We start from the raw sequence: 17,157 nt of genomic DNA, 5'->3' as shown, positions 1-17,157 counted from the left end.
GTACCCGCCGTCGCCACTACATTTACCACAGTCCTTTGGGGCAACTTGCTGGTGTGACGAGCAGTGTGCAACCAACTTTTGCATAACGTATCTGGTAGTGTATTAATGAGGCACGAAGGTGATCTAAGACTACCAGCCATGGAAGCTGGCACTCTCACATTAAATTGCACCGGCCTCCTGCTTTGGAGCAGAGTTTTTGCTACTGTTACTCTTTCTTTTACGAATTAAGCAGTGGATCAAGGTAAACTGCAAAGACTGACAAGGCCATGAACCGTCGGGGTTGCTTGTGTTCTCTTCTGTAGGGGGGGCCTGGTCTGGCAGTTCGGGTGGACTGTTCCCATGGAAAGCAAAGTCAGTACTGATTTGCATAAAGTGGGCCTTTGTGTAGAGTGGCACGGTGGGAGGAAAATGATGGGTTGAAATGCTACCCCAAGGGATTAGCAGTGGTTGTACTATTTGCAAACATTCCTCCCATCACCTTTCGTGTGATTAGTGATGAGGTTACAAGAGGGAGACACAAGTTGATGAAACTAATCTGAAGCTGTGAAGGCAGCTTATGTGTCCTCTGGAAATAATAAAATAGAACCGCGGAACCCATATAGCGGCAACGAACACAGAAGACAATGGTTGGGGATCTCAATGATGATAAAGATGTCCAGCAGCCAGTGGTGAAGCAAGTTTGCCATAAGATCTAATGCAAGCTAGGAAGTACAGCCCCCATACTAGTCAAAGCCCTCCAACCCTAGCAAGCCAGCCTCTCTGGCACTGCCTTCACCCGCTGCACAGCCACCGGAGGAGATAGTACTGCTAGTAACTACACGATACTAAAAACTGGATTGACATTTGACGCATCTTTTACAGAACAATTTAGTGATTCACCACCAAGAATCATTTGGTACAAGTAATGTCAAGAGGTAACCTTGCTCAAACCATGATCAGATCATGGACTTCCCTAGGGGAGGTTTTAAATTGTGTGTCCTGGCAACAACGGGGCAATAATAATGCTTACAATGGAATACATTTTAAAGACAGTGGGTTATGGGGGAGGAACATTCTTCCCGAAGACACGTTTGGTACAAGTTAGCATGCAAAAGGTGCAATTTAAAGCATACTGGCTGCTAACTCCTACTAAAATCAAATGATTTGCTATCAATTTATACTGGAATTTGAAGGGAGCTTTTTATGTTTTGTTGTGGCAACGTACACAAAAAAATAGGGCTTTTTAGGTCTCGCCTGATCCAGGTGATGCGCTGCCCTGCGAGAAATTTAGTTAGGGCTTTTAAAAGTGCTGGCACACGGCCTAGCGCGTGCGTTCACGCGAGCTTGCACGCAGCCGGCAACTTTCAGTGCCCGAGGCGCCATCTGGAGCTTTCACTTTTTCCGCTGCTGCGCGCGCACCACTCGCGTGTTTGCCGTCGCGCGCGCACCCCTGCTTTCACTTTTGCCGTCTTGTTTCATTTGAATACAGGCCGTTGTTTACTTACTTGTTTGAAGCAATCTTTATTACAGACCGTCCGAATCCAGCCCACCAGGGCGTGGTGCCTTGATCATTATGTGCTCAAACCGCCGTGTCCGGACCGCAGCGGCCGCCTTTCCTCAGCAGGCAGCTGAGCCCCCACTGAGTGACCACTGTCACCAGAAAAATCATGCATGCGGTGGTTGTGTTAGTTTCTGTGCTGGCCCGGTAGTCCAAGTCTTTACAGGCAGGCTACGCAGGGGGCCCGCCTGTTGCCCCGCCACCGGCTCCAGTCACCTCCAGAACTAAAGTAAGTGCCACAGCCAGAGAGAGCGTCAGTGTGAGCCAACAAACACCCAGCACATAGTAAAATAGTAGTCTGTATTCCACAGAATACTTGTTTCCAGCAAATTTAAATACAATAAAATGTGCGTTGTTTGTTGATTTTCTTGGTGCCATGGGTATGTCATCTTTTATTACATCCATGCTCAGGAAAACTGTACAACTGAAGGCGGAGACGGGATGGGTGGGTGGTCTTTTCTCAAATTCAGGAGAATACTAAGTGCCCGCCTCATCAAGCAGAACGTGATTACTCCGATTCCTTATACTAGCCGCCAGAGTTGCTGACTGATTTGACATCTTAAATCAGCTACTGTCTTCTCCCAAGTCACAGCTGACTCTGACAACTCTTTGAAGGCTTTGCCATCTGACCACCTAGACTATTTACTGTTTCTATCAGTTGATTATCTACAACTGTGGATTGTGATTACTGCGACTAAATGTCGTGATTGTTCAGAAACAGATTCTGACTATTAATACAGTAGTATGAAGTTTCTCACCTCTTTAATTAATTAATATTTTTGGGAATTTGCATCATTTACGTTATTTGCCCCTTTCCTAATATACAACCAGAATTCAGCTTAATTCTTTGTTCTTTAAATGGAAGGCAAGCTATCAATGGCATCCAATTGCACAACAGTTATAAAGTCGAACTTCAGCTCTCACTAGAAAATTACTTCCAGTTTTGCCTTAGATACTTAAACTCCATGAACTACACCTTCACACTATCACAAACCCACATAGTATTTGTCCTGCAGGTCACCTTGTTTTACCTCCTTTTCAGCTGTTTATTTAAAGTTCAGTCTCTAGGCTTTTGCCTGAAAAATGTATTTTTTAAACAAGTAACTTTGCCTCAGTTCTAATCATTCAGAGTGATAAGGAACAATGATTAATTTACTGGCAATACAAAGAAGGGCAGCCGGAGGAGTTGGCCACTTGCGGAATGAAAAACAAGTGAGGGAAAAGTAAGGGGATGTTAAGTAGTTCACATAGCAACTATTTTACTAATACAAGCCCCTCTGACTGTTCCTCGATGCTGGTGTATGCTAAGCTTGCTTTCTCGCTCCTCTCCTTTGTATGTTGCGTTCATACTTCCTCCCCACCTTCTTTTTGGGTGAGGTTTCTTGGGTTATACTACTCTATGCGCTGTGTTCTCTTCCTTTTTCCCCTTGCGCTCGTTTCTCTTCTTTCCTCCTCATCCTATTTTTCACATGTCTTGCTCCTCATTGCTCACCCCTCTCATCCGTTCTTCCTGCCGCTATTGCTTATGTCTCAGATTACATTCTTATTCATTACCATCACTCCCCATAACCGGGAAACAGCGTTTACAACGCTGTCGGTACAACGCAGTGCCATTACAATGTGGTCAGTACAACGACTGCGTTGTTACCACGCATATCATTACAACGCTAGTCATTACAATGACTTGCTGTAGGGGGCATTAGGTGTTGGAATTTAAATACAACACCTTCCCTACTGTTGCACAGACTAGAGTTGGAATAGTAAATTATACTATTCCAAATTCCAGCGCACCCCCCTACAAGCAAGTCGTTGTCATGACTTGCGTTGTAATGGTTTGCGCGGTAACAACACAGTCAGTGTACTGACCGAGTTGTAAAGGCATGCGTTGTAACGTCATATATTCCCCATAACCCTGCCTCCTGCCCCTTCGGCCCTCCATCATTGTCCTTTCTCACCTCTGTCGCCCTGCATGAACTCCCAGGCGAACAGTGACATGCAATTACTGGTTATTTTACCACAGCATTTATGGTTAGATTCTTAGTATTGTGCTTGGGATAATTCTTTCAATTATGGCACACTCTCAGCTGCAGGCGCTCTACACACTGAACTATCTCTCTCACTGGTGGTGCAATGTATATGTAGGTATGTTTTTTTTTTTAAAGCACACCTAGATCTTGAGCGTTATGCTTTCGTTTTATTAAAGAGTTTGTGCCCTGTCTGCTCTCCCACTGCCCCATCTGCCCCCTCTCATCCCTCCCTCACACTCCCTGTTTCTTCTCTGTACTGCCTGCTCACACATGCTGCCTTCCTGTATCTCCTCACCATGGCGTTGCAAATAGTAATGCAACGTCAATAGCTTAAACTTTCAGTAATGCGAGACCTATTGCATTGCAAATGCTTGTTTAAGGAAGATTCATGCCAAACAGTGAATTTTACAGTACATTTGGTCAGTTGCATTGAAAAAAATGGAATTGATTTACAAATAAATGAGATAGGAGGACTACAGGGCCTTCACTCAAGAATAGTTTAGTAAAAGTCTTGGGAAATGAGTCCTTTGAAAGCACACATAGCCAGTGCCATTGGACAATACTGAAATAAATAAAGTCCCTTTTCCTTATTGGTTTTCCCCTAAATAGCCTTTAGTGACAAATGGTGCATTTTCAGGCCCACTGGGGACAGCAATGTGGTCAAAACTGCAAAGGACTTATGGCATCCAACTCCACCTCCCTCCACAGTGACCTACAGTAGCCATCAAAAGCACATAATAGGACTATGTCTGTTTTATGCACATACTATTCCTGATGCTACCAATGTTTGGAACAAAAATATCAGTTCATAACTTACTCCATGCTACTGGCGTTTACCACCACAAAATCATATTAAATCATATCCAATCTCGAAATAGAATATCCCCCATATCAATAGTGTGGCAGTTCATCTGCAAAATGCCCCAGTGATAAACATATGAGGCAGGTCTCTGCCCTTGTTTCCAGTAAGGTGCGCGTTGTGGTCCTGCCCCTTCCTGCCGCACACAAAAGTTTTAGAGCGTGCACATAACGACAGTGAGCGCAACAAAAATCACCATAACTCCTGGGAGGACGGGCCACTTGACTCACCAGACAAAGGTCCCCAGGACATGCTGCATGAAAGGCTTTAGGGACAGCCCTCTCCTGGTTCGGGGCTGCCTGCAAATATTCTTTGCAGTAAAGGCCATATTTCTTACATTCACCCATGCTGCAGAAAATAACATATTTCCCCACGTTCCACATGCAGCAGTAATGCTTCAGCTGCAAGTCCATACTGACCTCCAGGGAGCAGCGTGCTACAGTGACATCACAAAGGTGTGACAAGAAGTATGCGTCTATAGTGAGCTGCTGATATGTTTCACAAGAGCTGCATGCTATATTGACATCACAAAGGTGTGGCAAGAAGTGTGCATCTATAGTGAGCTGCTGACAGGTTTCACAAGAGCTGCAGGTCTATAGAGACCCACACAAGGTCTGTGTGCTTTCAGGGACCAGAGGAAATTGAGGTCTATAGTGACATGCGCATGTCACAAGAGGCGACATGCCAGGCACACTGATGTGGACTGCCTATCATAGCGGTCAGCTGTCCTGCACATTGACAGACTGGGCCTCTACAGTGGTCACTTTCATACTGTGACTGACATGCAACCTGGTACTAGAGACTTGGACACTCAGGTGTCTGGGTGAGACTGGGTGAGATTCAGGGCCATGGAAAGGATGTTCTCGATGCCCAAAGTGCCCATCACAGGTAACTAGCAGGGAAGATTTGCTATCATCTGAGGGGATCTCTGGAAACATTATGTACGCAGGATCCTGGCTCTTACACGCCGTAGTGGCCACCAAGATTTTGCAAACTGCTCTCTCCATGTCGGGGAGTGAAGGAATGTAAAGTGACCCTGTTCCAAATTTCTATAGTTAATAGGTCATGTTTATTTATATTTTGTATTCTAGTATGTGCAGTCTTCGATTTATAATAGGAAAAGCAAAAACATGAGTACTAGAATGAAGAGAATGTAAAGATAACATCAAGAGTGAATGAGCTACTCAGATCTTACTCAAACATACTTCATTGCTAGTCACTCTCTGGGTGCAATTGTTCACTTGGACATGGCTCAGGTCAAGCTGGTGATACAATCAGGCTTCAGACTTCCAGAGTACTGGGCCTCCTTTTTCCAAGAACTCTACCAGCCTCCTCACGGCACGCACAAGACAGCCACCTACTGGTAGTATTTTTACGAAAAGTTGACCAGAGAGCTGGAAATAACTCAAGTCGTCCCATAAGTGGCACGAGTATCTCAACCAGACCACTTTATTTCTGTGCATTGTGGGAAGTGTAGTTTTGCACTTGCAATGGGACTATATCACCTGCACGTGGAAGAACAGAGATTAAATGCCACTCTGGGTAAATAGTTAACATCTAACATCACCAGTTTATTGATGTTGCCCTCTTATGTCAATCAAGCCAACGTATTGTTCTAAGTTTTTGTGAATACGGTCTGTATATTTTTCTAATCCCAACTGGAGGCCCTTTACGAAGGCAACAGCTAGCAGAGGGCAGGAGCCCAAGTCATTGAATTGGGCTCCTGACCAAGGCCCGTTTAAGAGCAATTGGTCTTAATTTGGAGATTATCTAAATGTCTGTTGCAGGATCCTTTTCAACTTGCAAACATACTTTGTAGTACTTATTAGGGAAATAAAGAATCAGAGAAGCAGGTGCCTGCACCTACCGATTATACACCCCTCCGAGACCCCCATGCCGCCGCACACACCCCTTCCAAGCAGAGGTGTACAGCGCCAGAGCAGCCGGTGTCAAAGCGCCCAGAAGCGCTGGCCTCTGGGTTACCTCTTTAACCTTGTTCAGGCCTGAAAAGGCCATCGTAACAAATGCCACCGAGTACCAAGCTGGGATCCAGGGCAACATTTGGAAACAGGAAAAAGATTTTCAAAAACCAAATCTGGGGAATTTGTATTCTACATTGGGGCTCTTCCCATGCACTCAGAACATGCACGCGAGCACTCACCGGGCTCCAGACTGGCTTAGATTGAGCTGTCTCTTGTCTAGGAGTGCACACAGACGTCACTGCAAACACAACACTGTTTCACCAGCACTCTCCCGGTGGTATAACAACACAAACTGTTCAAAACGGACGGTACACTTTTTACTCAAACCAATCATTCTTTTCGACCTTTCTCTCTATAGCAATTAAATGGTTTTTTTATTCAAACTTGGGGATCGTCACACTGTGCAGTTTGAATCTTCACAATCGAGTTTTTTTTAATTTTTGGAGAACTGGGAAATTATAATAAAGTTGCAGCTGTAGTATGCGGCCCAAGGCCAACTTTAGCGTTGGTGTTGCCCAGTGCGACAATCTTTGTGGGTGCTACCCCACCCACCCCCAAAATCCTCCTTCACGAATCCCCTCGCCACCACACCTGAACAGTGGCTCTCATGTCGGTCTCCACAGCCCCTCTCTCACATGCATTCTATTTGTTTCAAAGCACTACACATACCAGTGCAGAGTGTCAGAGCACTTTAAATCACACATACACTATACACAGCCAATGAATCATACGTGTGTAAATCAGTCTATAGGAAATTTTATATAGGACAGTGACGATTACAAGGTGTAGGAGTCACGTGTCACAGATACTAGTAGGCAGTCTATTTTAAGAGGGCTTGGTTTGGAAAAGCACAAACTCAAGATTAAAATGTACCACGGTGGCTGGTTTAACTAGTAAGAATGCACTTCTTCCCAAATGAACCCTTTTAGCAACATTATGATAATGAAAGACTGTGTGGGGGGGGAGGGGGGAGCTTAACATTCTAACCTAAACCATGCAGTTTGCATGCAGTTTGCCTGCAGCCGTTTGATGAGAGTTCATAGCTCACTGTGCCATATTAAGGTTGCAACTTATGAACTGCAATTAACAAAAGGATCTATGTGACAAAAGCAGTAACCTACTAAGCCATTCACATAAAATACAGTTTGGTGATTTGCGTGGCACATGTCCTTTGCAGCAGGCATATTAACCTGGTGAGCTACTTTATGAGTGAAAACTGCCAATAGACAAAACTGTATCTCTCCAGCGGCAACATTAATTACCAGAGTTATCTTGACATTTTTATTGTTGCCTGAAAACTGCTGAGCACAAAAGGAACTCTGCCGCAGGGTGTGATTTCTAAACACAGCGCCCCCACCCCCAAAAGTCAACGCCAGGTGCAGTTGCACCAGTCGCACCACCCTAGCGCCGGCAATGATCCGACCGAAGTTTCTTTTTTTTTTAACCCTTTTTATAAAACTTAAATCAAAATCTGCAGTGGCTCTTTCATTAGGTGCACCCACTGCTGTGGCAGCTGAATTCTGCAGTAGGAAGCCACGACACAACATGTTCTGTTGCTGCAGACAGACAAAACTGTGTGTCTTTCAACTGTCTCCCGTCACTTCATCCAGAAGCTGGAAAGAGTCTCAGGATGTGCACTGCAGGGATTTACGAGCAACTAGCATGCTGAGCGCAGGTGGTAAGCAGTTTTCAGACTGCATTCCTACAGTGGGTGGTGGTAACACTCTGCTCTATGGCCACCCAGCCTCCATGCTGGCACCCCCGCTGGGCATCTTGCATACCACAGCACGTCTCGTCCAGGGCCTGAAGAAATATGACCACAACCATCCCCATCCTGATGGAACATTACTGGCAGCGCCAGCCAGCCTGTACCACCTGCAAAACTAACTGCATCATTTGCAAACACTTCATGACCAGCACACCCGCTTACGGGGTCAGACCGGGACAGAAAATAGCCCTGGGCACCAAAAGGAAAAGTTTCCCCCAACTGCAGAATTATAAAGGTAAAAAAGTGCCCCATGTTTGCAAATTGGGGCAGTTTTGAACTTGTAAAGAAACGCTGTATAAGTGTTTTGAGAGGTATGGGAGACTGCATGGATTTGAGCTTGCTGCAGGCAATGTTTATTTTAATACCAGGGAACTCAACAGTAAAAACCTGCCCAGCAGACTATAAAGTAGGCGCAGAAACCGCCATACAAATCCAGCACACACACAGAGCTGTCAGACCAGCCGGTTGGGCACTGCCCGATTTCCATACAGGCCAGTCCGACCCTATACATCTATCTTGCAGACAAGCTCTGTTGGTTCTCAGTGCACCAGCATCCAGGAGACCCTCAGACTGCAGACTAAGAAGTGGAAAAAACTAAAAAAGACAAGACGCCACACCTTTTCCATCTATTCACCTAGGATCTGGATCAACAGCCCGGTATTCACCAGGACTGCCCCAAAGCTGCTCCAATTTAGGAACGAATAGAAGACGTACCTCTTTAAAGAACAATAGCTCACAATGGATTGACTATACATAACCCAGCCTCCTCTCCTATCACTCGCCGACTTTAAGCTTGCCTTTGACCATGTACAGCTCTCCGCTGCCCTTTGGCTATGTTTGCACTATAGAAATACCATATACAACAGGTAGTGCTGCAGCTACCTGTTGACTCAGCAACTGACGTATATAGCACGCAGGCTTATTTTCTTTAAATTCTTTTTATTGAAAATAATACAATAACATCACACACTACAGAGTCTCGGAGGATGGGTTATACGAAGCACGCAGGCTTTTAATGGCACTGGGCACACCAGTCAAACGCAGTGTTAGTCGGTGCTTAATTTGAGCCAGTGGTTTCCGGTGCTCAGCACCAGCACTTTGTCAATGCTGGCTCTTGTAACAGCTTGCCACATGATGGTGATGTTTGTCTAATGAGGAGCACAACAGTTGCTTAATAATTAAATATACATTAAAAAGACTAATGCCTGCCACCTGAAGCTATAGGAATAGCTTGGGCAGCAGGTAATTAGGGGTGGGCGGAATTTGCGAAATCCACTTTCGCAAATTATCGCGAAAATGTTTAAAATTATCGCAAACAAGCGGAAATATCGCGAAGATGCAGAATTTTTTTTCCCCGCATGTTCGCGAGATTTTCTGCATGGTTGCGGGTCGCCAACTTACCCATGTGGTTGCTCGCGGGCTCGGCCATCTTGTTTTGAGTTGTCTCGCGGTGCATGATCGCGAGAAGAAAGACGTGATCGCGCGACGCATGACGTCACTGCGGGCGCGAACTGTTGCGAGACAGCGCAAATGGCTAAAAACAATCCAACATCTCATGGAGAACGTGACTGGATCAAGAAAACTTGTCGGCGAACGCAGGGATTCAGGTAAGGCGATCGCGCGCGCGCGAGAATATATTATTTTACAGCGCGAGCAAGAAACAAATTATCGCCAAGCTGCGGAAAGCGAAAATTTTGACATTTTCGCGCTCTCCGCGGAACGCGAAAATGTCAAATTATCGCAATTTCCGCGAACGGAACGAACTTTTCGCCCAGGCCTACATGTAATACTCATTTTTAATGTATATTTAAAATCTGAATTGTCACACTTCTATAAGTGGGATGGTTAGTTGTGAATAAGGCTCCCAGTTTTCTGCTTAAACTGATTTTTGCATATAAATACAGACGGAATAATATTTTTTCTTTGTCTGTATTTATAAATAGAAAAATGGCAATTAAATGTTTAACTTTGCTGCTGTCTGCGAGGAGAAGAGGAGCCTGTTTAAGCTGAGCCCGTAACAACAGTTGACATTAAGGGGCCATCAGGCCTCCTTTTGTGTAAGTATGCTGGCTGGATGCTATGAGGGGGCCAGGGGGGCAGGGGACACACACACATAAAAGCAATTGAGGAAAAACAAATGCACAGAGCTTATCACTCCACAGGTACTTAAGAGAGGCATGCTTTTGACTTTGTTCAGTCACTGAATCCAAGAGATATGCATGCATTGTAGGAATGTTAGATGTGTTGGTCTGTCCCAATATTTACATAAATAACAATTTAAATACCACTATTATGTTTAATTTCTTTTATAGCAATATAGCGCTACTTAGCCCAATGCAGGGTATCAGAGCGCTTTACATCACACATTATACACCGACAATAAATCATGTGTGTGTAAATCAATGCATAGGATGTGTTACATGAGACATTGAGGGTTACAAGGTCCTTCATAGCTCACTGTGCTAGATTTGAAAGATTGCAATTTATTGACTGCAAGTAACAAAAAAAGGATATTTTTGTTAAAAGCAGTAACCCATTTACCCACCTACATAAATCTATCTAAACCTATAAAAACCAAGCGCACATTGCATTTGTAAATAAACGTGAAAAAATACTAGCTGCAGCATCTTCATTCGCTTGTGCCAAAATAAAATGTGGAACCTTTCTTTTGAAGCCTTGTTCCTTTTGGCAGCTGGCTCGCATTAGCGCTGGGACATTTCAGCGGAAGTAGTCATGCGTTTCATAAATTGTTTATTAGTACTGGTGTGGGTACACGGTCATGCTTTAGAAAGATATACGTGACCTTGGGTAATGGGATATCCGATCACAGGAAACAAAATAGCGCACCTCTTCCTCCACGAGCTGGACAGGGGCATTACAATAGCCCCCACAACCCCTGCAATAGGGTGGGGGGGGTCGAGCCCCAGGGGCCCACTCCGGCACTGTGTGGCACAGAGAGCTCCTGGCTGGGTCCATACAGGGCCGGACTGGCCGTAGCAGGCACCGGGCAATCCCCCGGTGCGCCGCACAGGTGTGGGCCAGTTTTGGGCCCCTGGGGGCCGTTTTTGTTACAGGGCCGTTTTTGCTGCAAAATCAGCCCTGTAACAAAATCGGCCGAACACCGGCCCTGGCAAAGAGCTTGGTGGCACCCCCAACCCCCCGGGTGACCTGCCGAGCACTTTGCCAGGGTTGGTTTTGGTTCCCAGTCCTGCCCTGGGTCCAGAGCGTGGGGCAGGGCCGGCGCTAGGCATGGACAGTATGGGCAGCTGCCCAAGGCCTCACACTCAGCCCACAAGCATGGGGCCCGCACCAGTGCAACCCACCACCAAACCTCTTGTGCCCCTGCCGATCACATTGAAGAAAGGTGTCGGTTTGCAATTGGGCTTACTGGAGGGGGCCCCATCTGTGGGCCTCACAGGGATGGTGTGGGGGAGGCCTAGGGGAGGGGGACACTTCATCTTGTGCCAGTTGCAAGGAGACACATTTTGCAGGTGTGGCCTACAATTAGGCCTCCTGCCTTGCTGCCCATTGAGAGACACTGCAGGACACCCATTGTCAGCATTTTACCGGCTGCACAGTTTTAACTCTCAGCCTCCAAGCAATTCTCACACCTTCAGCCCATATGAGCTGTGAAAGAGGTGCTTGTAGGTGGAAGAGGGGGGAGCTGCGGGCCAAAGCAGCTTACGGAGCCCTGAATGTGTTTGCAAATTAGAGGGGCCTCGCACATTCCGCTTCGCCCAGGGCCCCAAAAATTGTAGAACCGGCCCTGCGTGACCCCCCCCCCCCCTTCCGTTACTTTGCAGAGCGGCCCCCTTAAGTTTTGTTAAGCCACCGGAGCGGGAGTACTTGAGATAATTCGGATCAGTCACTAGAGTGAGTGCCCTCTCCTTCTGGGCCCATGCCCACTGCACTGACTGCACCATTGATGCCCTGACACTGCCTGCAGGGACTAGTCGGCGATGAGGACTGCTGCCAACAGGAGTAGGGTCACCGCCTCCATCCAGGTCTACAGACACCATTTCCAGTCCTGGACTTTCAAGTATTAAGATAATGCATTCTGGGTTTTGTAGTCTTGATTGGTTTCTATTGAACTAATTAGACTTGCACCTAAAAACAGTAATTTGTTGCTGAAAAGTTCAGGACTAGAGGCAAAGTCTAGTGACCTGGAGTTAGGTGCTTACGAGACAGACGAGACCTTGCTAGTGATTTAATACCCTTTCAAAGGCCCAACCCTCTTGAACTTGGGCCGTTTTCCTATGGACCGGTGGAGTTTCAGAAGTTTGCATTTTTGTAGCCATGTTACGTCTTTATAAGCCGGTGACGTTGCGGCCAGAAGCCCAGATGAGTGTGCGTTTGTCCCAGAGGCCCCCCAGACTCGATTAATGCGCTGCTCCGCCGCGTGCTGCACGGTAACATTTTCCACTCACAGCCCGAGGCGGGAGCGGCTCCCTGTGTCGGGCACCAGGGCTCAAATATTTGACGGTTTAAATAAACAAGAGAGTGTTTCATGTAAACTCGCGGAAACAGAGCATACCGTTCCAAGGGCCCGCTGCCAAGGCCCGGGGGAGAGCTTTACGCAAGGAACAGGAGGAGGATGCTTCGGGAGACGCGCTCGGGAGCAAGGATCAAAGGAGGGCCTCAAGTATGCAGGAATGGAGGGACCGGGAAGCTGAAAGCAGAGGGCGGAGGGAACCAGAAGAGAAAAGGTTCAAAAACGCAAGGTCCAAAGCAAAGGCTTGAGAAACGCAGAGAGCCAGGGCAGAAGTAAAAGAAAGGACACAACAATGTAGGGTCAAAGGAAGGGAAGGAAAACCATGGCGCAAAGGGTGCGAGGAAAGAAAATGCTGCACAGTGCGGCGTGCAAGGGCGGAAATCAAAGCAAAGGTCCAAAGACTGCAAGTAATAATAATGGAAGCATCAAGGCAAAGCTCGATAGGAAGTGGAAGCACAGAAATCATAGCAAAGGCGCAAAAATGTAAAGTCAAAGAGATAGAACGAAAGATTAAATGCAAGCGAAAAAAAAGCAAAGGCTCGATAAATAAAGGAGGCAAGTGCTGAAAGCAAATACAATTTGGAAGGGAAGCAATCAAAGTCACAACTCAGTAAATGCCAGATGCAGGGTTGCAAAGCAAGGCCCAGTCATGCAAAGTGCAAAAGCATAAATCAAAGCAAAGGCTCGAAAATGCAGGGTGTAACAGAATCACAACACAGCCCGAAAATCTAGGACGCAAAAGAAAACACTAAAGGAAAGGCCCAAAAACCTAAAGATGCAAGAGAAGAGATAAAAGAAAATACAAAAAAATGCAGCGTGCAGAATTGAAGCAAAATTCTGAAGAAATGATGAATTCAAGCGCTAAAACACAAAGAAAAGCGCTAAGTATGGAGGGTTAAGCACAAAGGCTCAAAGAGAAGGTTTAAACTACGTAAGGTTACCAGTGCCCAGGACCCAACCACACACACACACCAGGCAAAGGAGACAGAGACCTAACTCACAGCTTTGCAGCTGGGAAACAAAGAGGAAGCAAGATACCCTGCAAGGCCCTGGGACCAAGATGAAGCTGGCAAGCACACGTATTATAGCAAATTCTGCTGCGTCAAGAAGGGACCTGGTCCCGTGCTCAACTGCTGACTCTTGCACGGCGGTTAGACGGAAGGAGGCGGACGAGGGAGAAGGACTTCTTTGTTTCACAAATAATCAGGCTCCCTAGTGTCTGGGTAACTGAAGCCCACATGAAACCCCGGCATGACCCGCACAACTTGTCACCGTGAAGGGCAGATAGGCCACCGCTCAATTCCACCAACCCCAACATAAGGCAGCCATCTTATGTCAGGCCATGCTCAACCGGATGCAACCAGGGATCGACATTGCACTCAACCTCGGAGGACCAAATACAATAGGCTTATTAACTTTAGGCGTTTGTTCTCGTACTGGCATAGCTCCAAGCAACCGCAGAACCCAATGCAGAGGACATCTTTTTTGTAGTAGGGGATAGTATTAAAAATAATATTAATAACAATATAACAGCAGCAGTAATAAACAAGCATTTGCGATGCAATAGGTCTGGCATTTTTTAGATTTAGAGCTATTGGTTTTGTAAATGACAATGTCTTTTATCTATGTGTGTTTGGTTTGGATTGCAGTGGCATTTGAACCCTTTTTAAGTGTTTACCGATGCCAGGGGGTTGTGTGAGGAAGGGGGGGGAATACTGTTGTGCCAGTCATTCACAGACCTCTGCCTGGTGAGGAGTGATGACCCCCCTTTACTGTCTTCAGCTTGGGGACGGGGAGAAGGGCAGATGTATGTGAAAGGAAGATGGGGAGAGAGCGTGAATTAAGAGTTGGGTGGGGTGAGGGGGTGAAGATAGGATTAGGGGGCGAAGAAAGGGTTGGGTGAGGGGATGGCAGAACAGAAAGGGGAGAACACCGAAGGAGCAGAAAGGTGGGACACGGATTCAAGCACTGTGGAGAGAAAGAAAGAAAAAAAAACGAGAAAACAAACGAACCCGAGAAGGGCCACAAGAGGCAGGAGGAAGAGAGAGAAAGAAGAAGCTGAAATGGAGAAGAAGAGAAGATAATTGGGATGAGAGGAAGAGTGTGACTGAGTGACATCGTGTGCCCACGCCCAGGTGCCTCGAAGCCAGCAGCAGCGCAGTGCTTGGTGACTAGCGCTCTCCTTGATGGCTGCAGTGTGTTTGTAAGTTGGCAGTGCACACTGTGACCAAGTAGCTGCCACTGCGCAGGGTACTTGGTTACTGCCTCTAGGCACTGTCTGGTGAGTGTTGCAGCTTCCACTGCACACTGTGGTAGTGACGCTTTGTGCAGTGCACAGAGTACAGCTGTTATTACTGCAAGGCGCTGCCCATACCATGGACTTGTGTGAGGGTGCTACGAAGGCTGCCGGCCATACATGACTGTCACTGATGTTAGCACAGCGCTCTCTGTTGCCTTTGTGCATGTGCTGCTGGCCTGGCACGTGAACACACGTGTCTTCCCCTCTGCTTCTTTCCTAAGGTCATCCTGTGATTTTTAAACCCAAAGACAAGGTGGATACATCCTCACACACTGCAAGAGTTAACCACTGCTCTTGGACTCGGTCCTGGCAGCACTAGAGGCTTGCAGCCCGATTCTGAGTTTGCTGGAAGCAGGACATGTGCCAAGCAGCAGTGACTAGCCCTCTATGCGCTATAAATAAAGCAGATGGGTCATTCGCTGAGGCTTGGCAGATGTCCCGCCCCGTGTTTTCTACAGCCTCTGCCTAGAAGACAGACCAGCGCTTTCTGAAGTTTATACCAAAGAGGAAAGAAACAGCCCGAACCGTCATTGTACGCAACAATCCTATGTACAGGTGACTTGTGGGAAGGCGCCTGCAGAGGCATGTTTTGTTGTGTTCACAGCACCGCCAAATAACACCAGAGTAATTAATATGCATCAAATCGGGAGTCACCCATGTGTGATACGCTTATTTAGAAGGCCACACGCTACTTTTAATAAGTTGACGACTGCAGCAAACCGAATACATGTTACTACATACTACAAGCCACATGGACAACGGGAGGGGAGATGGGGGCCCCTGCATTTGATGAAAGCGGGCGCCGTGCTGAAAACTGAAGCGCCGGCCCTTGTAAGTTTAATGACATGTACTAAAAGCGCCGGCCTCCTGAAGCTGCTGTAGAGGACGACAGCACAAGGGGGAGTGGAATGTACATTTCAGGACTTTTTAAATATTATGCAAGACCGCAGAAAATAACCTAAATAAAGAAACCTTATGAAGGTGGCCCGGATAGAAAGCAGCCCTCGCGCATAATATAAAACAAGCATTTGCAATGCAAAAATGTGTTCGGCTCCCACCCTATAAACATTTTAAAAAAATCGTTAGGCGAGAGCATGTGCTGCCTGCAACAGCAGGGAGGACCAAGCTATTCGAGAGAATAGTACTCGAAGGCTGTAATTAAAGCCTACTGAGTAACAACACACGTAACAGGGGGTGTTGCAGTGGGAGGTTACAAAATGAGAAAAGGCGGTACTAAGGAGGGACTACTAAGCCTATTGACCAATGAACAGCCACAGTTTTCAATAGGCAATGACACAAGCCAATGAAAAATATGGGCGGAGAGTGGGCGGAACTCCAAGTCCCTTGCAGAGCAGCGCATGCGCTGCCCAGGCTCGACCTAAAAATGTGATGGCAAGAATAATCATAATAATTATGTGTACATATTATCACACTAAATGTTACACTTCTATTTCTAAAAGGTGGAAATAACACATGTTATCACCCAATTTATGGTGCTTAATCCTGCAGGCATACATCTCAAACAGGAGACTTTCTACATAGGCTAGTATGAGTGGCAGGTGTAGTTGAGATGGACTATAAACTAGGAGATGGTAGGAGGGGGGTCTAACAAGTAATTGGGACATTACAATGTATAATTGATGTTTACATAGTTACATTCTCCGCAAACAATTTGAGCAATCGAAAATTTGAAGTTTTTCTCAGAATCACATAACCTTTTCGTTCACATGCTGAAGCCAAGATTGAATCGCATATTTTAAGGTGCACATAATTTATTTTCCAGACCGGATGTTAGGATAGTGGTTTACATTTTATTTGATTGGATGCTAAATGCAAAGCTCCTTAAAAATGATTGGATACAGAAAAGACCAGGTGGACAGAGGCATATTAGTCTATAGGGGAATTTGGAAAGTTCTGAAAAGGCTGGTGGGTCAAAAGAGGAAATACAAGGATGAGGCTTCAGCAGCAAGTCAGGCTCTGCATGACAGGTGGTCAGCAATCCTGGCGTTTAAGTGGCACTGAACTACCATGAAATGTACACGCCTGTGCACATGCACAAGTATACACAAAATACAAGTGTGTCGCTTTTACATCTATTTGCTTCCGTCCTTACTTCACGCTCCGCCGCAGGTTCGCTGCAGCGCAATTGGAATGCAAATCTGACCTCCAATATGGCACCGCAGGTTATTCCAC

At 46.4% G+C, this 17,157-nt stretch overlaps 1 protein-coding gene and 1 long non-coding RNA gene across 5 annotated transcripts in view; both read right to left on the bottom strand.

Annotated features, from left to right (window-relative positions):
- The window catches only part of PIEZO1 (piezo type mechanosensitive ion channel component 1 (Er blood group)), an 854,808-nt gene that overhangs the window by 756,394 nt on the left and 81,257 nt on the right, over window positions 1-17,157 (bottom strand). The window lies entirely within an intron of this gene.
- Window positions 7,848-9,410, bottom strand: LOC146776421 (uncharacterized). The gene is made up of 3 exons (XR_014972168.1): window positions 8,960-9,410; window positions 8,839-8,920; window positions 7,848-8,807 (listed from the first exon to the last, which is right to left on the bottom strand). It is a non-coding gene; the product is annotated as an uncharacterized LOC146776421 (long non-coding RNA).

The sequence above is a fragment of the Triturus cristatus genome, chromosome 12, assembly GCF_964204655.1.
Source record: "Triturus cristatus chromosome 12, aTriCri1.1, whole genome shotgun sequence".
In the NCBI taxonomy this organism is placed as follows: Eukaryota; Metazoa; Chordata; class Amphibia; order Caudata; family Salamandridae; genus Triturus; species Triturus cristatus.
The sequence above is the reverse complement of the archived record's forward strand: the minus strand, read 5'-3'. Positions and strand labels throughout refer to the sequence as shown.